The 6,000-nt window shown below is 34.2% G+C and overlaps 1 protein-coding gene across 1 annotated transcript in view; it reads left to right on the top strand.

Moving 5' to 3' along the window:
* The window catches only part of LOC106337615, a 7,566-nt gene extending 6,226 nt beyond the window's left edge, over positions 1-1,340 (top strand). The window contains exon 5 of the transcript XR_001269079.1: positions 1,306-1,340. The gene's annotated coding sequence lies outside the window, so the exon portion shown is untranslated. The remainder of the gene's footprint in view (positions 1-1,305) is intronic.
* Positions 1,341-6,000: the final 4,660 nt, after the last annotated feature.

Raw genomic sequence — 6,000 nt, 5'->3', positions numbered from 1 at the left:
AATCGATTTCGATTCGGTTAGGTTAAACCGGTCGGTTAAAATCAATTGGAAATCGGTTAGGATAAACCGGATTAATTAATTAATTAATCAATTAATTAATTAATTAAATAATTGATCTTTGACCAGCGGGTTGACTTTTCCGTAAATACCCGTTTTAAACCGTTCGAAAGGCGTTCTGACTCGAAATTTCGATCTGATTTCAGATTTGGAGTCCATTTGAGCAGCTGGAGTTCATATATACCACTTCTCTTCATTGCTAAGGTGAGGGCTACTCCGTTAAATCCCGAGCTAGTTTAGTACTACCGTTATGGAAAGTTTAGTTTCGAAACATGATCCGTCTCTGTGAATCGAGTCTGTTTGAGAGTCTTGCTTGTTTATTATTATTATTGATTGTTAAACCGGAAATAGGATAATAGAGGATTCAACGGTTGATTGAAATGATTGATGTTAAGAATTGTTATATATATGTATATATATACGAGTCCATGTTTTGGAGATTTGCGGGGTGCAGAGACGTTTGCACTGGCTGCCTATGTTTGAGGAGTTTTGCGGGGTGCAGAGACGTTTGCACTGGCTGCCTATGTTTGAGGAGTTTTGCGGGGTGCAGAGACGTTTGCACTGGCTGCCTATGTTTGAGGAGTTTTGCGGGGTGCAGAGACGTTTGCACTGGCTTCCTATGTTTGAGGAGTTTTGCGGGGTGCAGAGACGTTTGCACTGGCTTCCTATGTTTGAGGAGTTTTGCGGGGTGCAGAGACGTTTGCACTGGCTTCCTATGTTTGAGGAGTTTTGCGGGGTGCAGAGACGTTTGCACTGGCTTCCTATGTTTGAGGAGTTTTGCGGGGTGCAGAGACGTTTGCACTGGCTTCCTATGTTTGAGGAGTTTTGCGGGGTGCAGAGACGTTTGCACTGGCTTCCTATGTTTGAGGAGTTTTGCGGGGTGCAGAGACGTTTGCACTGGCTGCCATGTTTGTGGAGATTTGCGGGGGTACAGAGACGTTTGTACTTACGACGCCTTAGAGATTTGCGGGGTGCAGTGTGGACTACTGTGCTAGCGACGCCTGTAAAGTATATATATCCTTATGAGGAAATGTGATATGCTATTATCGCATTGGTTGTATCATGTCTAGTCCACTAGACATATGTGATTGTTCTGTGTGGTGTAATAGGCACCGTGATTGTCTCATGCTAGAGCTATGCCTACATAGTTGTAGTGCTATGAACTGAGTCAGTGGTTTGCGGTTTAGCATCCCATACCTCACTGGGCGATTCCCCTGTCGCTCACCCCTCCTTATTTCCCCCTTTCAGGTGAGACCGACGAGCAGGAGTGATTATCGGACTGGTGCTATTGGGCTTTTGGGCTTCTATCGTTTTATCGCTTTTATCGTTATCGGGCCTCCAGGCCTTTGGACTTTTATCGCCTACGTTATTCCTATTTCAGACTTTTGGTTTATATCGTATTTTATATTTCGGATGTTATCGATGTTGGGCTTTTAGGCCTTTTGTTACCGTATCGACTATTATATTATATGAAGATTATTATTATTTGAGTTGTATTATTATTTTATTTTCGCTTTTATCAATTTATTTTATTTTGAAAGTGGCGGGCGTCACATGTTCCTACCATCATTAGCCTCCACCACAAGCATGTAATTCACACCAGATACTACCTGAAACTCACCACGAACAATGTTCACGAACTTCTGTTCAGATTTGCTATGTATGTTGTACTCGTTGACTGCAAACTGGCCAATCTTAATGACGTGAGGATCCTTAAGGTCTTTGTTGGGACCCCAATCACCCGACACGTTCCGAAGCAAACATGTGAAGAGGGAGGATGGATAAGGATAGGGAGAAGAGAAAGAAAAATTGCCTTATTCATTTTGTTGTTTTTAATGAAATTGTTGCTTTATCAAATCAAATTATTTTGAAGAAACATAGGAAACTTCGAAGGCCTTTTATAGTTGAGCAAGCTTTGGCGTATAGCACTGTGTTTTAAATGTCTTGCTAATTAATGATTTCAAAGACTTGTTGATTAAAAGACAAACTAATTAATATTTGAGAAAATGACTAGGATATGACTAAAAAAGTTTTTATCACAAATAGTCTATAAGAATAAAAAAAACCAAAATAGCACTTAATTTTTTATCAAAAAAGATAATTAAATATACACTTATACCTCAATGATAAATTAATTTAGACATTGGGGTTTAGAGTTAAGGGGTGGGGTTTGGGGTTTAGAGTTTAGGGTATAGGGTTAGAGTTTAGAGTTTAGGTTTTAGGGTTTAGAGTTGGGGAATGGGGTTTTGGGGATAAGATTTTAAATTTTGAAAAATAAAAAAAATTTAAATTTTTCAGAAGAAAAAATGCTATTTTGATCATTTTAGTTTTTGAGGGTTATTTTTGTGACATAAACTTAGAAATATGTTATTTTTGAGATTTGCCCTTAATATTTTGACGCACTGAAATATGAGTTAATTTTTTTTTTACGACGAACGGCTATTCTATTACTCAAACTTGAGGTGGTCTGGGTAATCAGACCGGAATAGAATAACCAATAAAACAAATAATTTTTTATTTGACCCACACAAAATTGACTTATATTATTACTGACTCACATAAAAATTTAGACAAGTCAATGAACTATGTAATAATTTATGGAAATGTAATCTAATTTAATTAATTTTGTTCTTTGTTATGGTATTATGCCAAAAATTTTAGAAAAGACTGAAAAGATTTATATCCAAACAGTAAAAAACATGGTAAATTATTAAATATTTTCTGGTCCTAAATTGGACCGATTCAAAATATGACACAAATTGATTATATAGAAAAGATAATATTGTTTTAGAAACTCTTATGTAAATATATGGTCCCATGGAAATAATAAATTATTATTTAAATGTATATATACTTTATATAAGTAGGATAAACGATTGTATTATTTGTTTTGTATTCATAACAAAATTATTTATATTTTCTTATTATGTCCAGATATTTTGTAAAATTATATCTCAAACCACATTTAAATTATATACACATATTTTATATACACTAAATCATATAACAAAATTCATATGAATGTTGCATTTCAAAAATCTGATTAATGTATATACGATAAGATCAAATATATATCTAATTTTATAAAAACATATATTGTAAAAAAAAAAAAAAGTGAAATTTTTTTAATTTTTTTTTTCTAAATAATAAAATAGTATAATCCCAAAATTATTATTTTATAGAGTTTATACTGTATGTTGTATATTCATCACAATTAGCGGATGTTAAAACTTTTCAATATTATTTATCAAGATTTTGCCATACATGATTTGAAATGCAAGATAATACATAAATTAGTTGTAACATTGTATGTTTTAATTTATTTTTGCTATTTTTAAAAGAGTGCTATGATACATGTAGACTAATCATAGGAATCGATTCTTTAATAGTGGCGTGAAAGAAGTGAGATTCATTGATTTCATCCACAGCTGCTCCCATACAACGGCCTCGTACATTTTGTATGTGCTGTTACTTCCATCATCAGCCTCCACCACAAACCTGTAATTCACACCAGATACTACCTGAAACTCACCACGAACAACGTTCACGAACAACGTTCACGAACTTGTTGACCGCAAGCTGGCCAATCTTTATGACGTGAGGATCCTTAAGGTCTTTGATGGGACCCCAATCACCGACACGTTCCGAAGCAAACGTGTGAAGAGGGAGAAGGAGGATAGAGAGAAGAGAAAGAAAGATTGCCTTATTCATTTTGCTATTTTTAATGAAATTGTTGCTTAATCGAATCAAATTATTCGGAAGAAACAGGGGAAGTTTCGAAGGCCTTTTATAGTTGAGCAAGCTTTGGCATATAGCTCTGAGCTTTAAATATCTTGCAAATTAATTATTTCAAAGTCTTGTTGATTAACTAAGACAAACTAATTATTATTTTAACACACCAGAATCTGAGTTAATTTTTTATTTGACCCATAAAAAGTTACTTATATTATTATTGACTCACATTCACATATAAAGTTAGACAAGTCAATGAAATACGTAATAATTTATGGAAATGAAATCTAATTTAATTAATTTTTCTTCTTATTTTATTAAAACATATATTGTAAAACAGAAAACTTAAAAGTGCAATTTTTTTTATAAATTAATAAAATTGTATAATCCCAAAGTTATTATTTTATAGAGTTTTTACTGATGATCCCACTATTCTAATTTATAGTAATGATCACAAATCGTTGGAAGCGAGAGGTAGGTACATTACCGATGACTCCACTATTCGCCTACACTTTGCCAAGAAAAATCGAAAAGAAGATGAATAAGATGAACTGCATCATCATCATTGTTCATTGGATTTGAGATAAAATGATTTAGAGAAGAGAGATATAAGAGAAAAGAAACGATAGTAAGACTACCTATTTACTCAGATACCTGTTGGGCTAAGAGTTCATATGTCTCTTGATCGATACTCCCAAGTTTTAGCCTACACATTTATATGCAGAAAATGAGGTTAGTAGAAGGGTATGTCAGGTGGAATCGGCTGAGCTGTGGGTAAGATGGTTTGGCTGCTAAGCTAGGGTCTAGTATATGAAGTGCCTCTAAAGTTGGCACAGATCTAGCGTGGCTTGCAACATTTCAGAGGTGAAAGTAGTAAGTTTAAAAATTGTGCGAGTCCTTGCGTTTTCAAACCTCTTTTACTTCTTTATTTTTGTTTTGCTTGAAGACAAGTAAAATGGTAAGTCTGAGGAAGTTGATATACCATGGATTTTTAGATCATGGTATATGTGCTTTTTAGAGACTATTATATGTGTTTGCAGTATGTTTTAGAGTCTTTTCAGGTTCATGTACGTTTTGAAGAACTTTTTACATTGACCGACTTAAGCCCAAAAGTCACCAATTATTACCAGAATACCTATGCGCGACTTAATCCATATTTATATGTTTTATAAGCCATTGTTGACAGCTATGCTTTCTATTCTATTGTTTTAGGTTTTTTCTTAAGTTAGGAGAGAATAGAGGAACTCCTTCTTGGAACTCCATTGGTTTTGGTTTTATTTATCTTTATTCTATTCATCTATCATTTATGTGACAATCTTCATGTCTGAATAGATCCACATGCTAGGTTTAGAGATTCATTATAGTATTGAGAGATTAGCCCAAACTATAGATACGCTAAGGTGATAAAGATTTCCTTCAAAGAATTGTTTGTAATGCTTGTGTTCTAGAGTAGCTAACTAGAACCATGAACTTATGATAATTAGGTGCAATCGAAAACATGGTCTCTTATATGAATTTATTCCCTTGAGCTAGGATTGCTAGAAACAACTGATAGCTGATTTAGTCAAACTAGTGAACCTATCGAACATATCGGTAAAGCTTGACTTGGTAAGCATTGAGCTACGCTAGTCACATAGCGTCGATCTACATTCAAACTATATCAACAAGCGCCGACTGAGATATAGATTTAGATCAACTGGATTTATTCGCCGCATGCGGAAGCTGGAATATTTTGCAATTAGAATTCATGTTCTATGATTAAAAACATTAGCATTGATATCACTCGAATTACCCAAGGAGTAACTTTTACTCTCCCAAATAAGAGGTTCAGTTGTAGATCCGAATCAACAATGATTAAGCTAGGTAAATTATGAAAACAGTAAATAAGCAAAACTAACAAGGTAGTTGTTCAGTTGATTGGTTTGAGTTTGTAAACAATTAAATGAAAGCGCTAGATCTAGGGTTTCAGGTAATCATGATTATAGAGGTATAGAATACTTAGGTTGTCAATCCTAGAACTTAACTTCTTATGAGAAAGTATTCCAGCTTTCGCTGTTGAATCAATCCTATTGACTAAGTCTAATATCTCAGTTGTCGCTTGTTTATATGGATTGAACGTCGATCGATGCTATGGTAAGAGCGTCAATCGATGTTCTCTTAGGCAAGCTTTAGTGAGTTGATTGATAGGTTCATTAGTATTTTCTAAATCAG

The sequence above is a fragment of the Brassica oleracea genome, chromosome C4, assembly GCF_000695525.1.
Source record: "Brassica oleracea var. oleracea cultivar TO1000 chromosome C4, BOL, whole genome shotgun sequence".
Taxonomy (NCBI): Eukaryota; Viridiplantae; Streptophyta; class Magnoliopsida; order Brassicales; family Brassicaceae; genus Brassica; species Brassica oleracea.
Note: the sequence above shows the minus strand (reverse complement) of the source record. Positions and strands in the feature narration are given on the sequence as shown.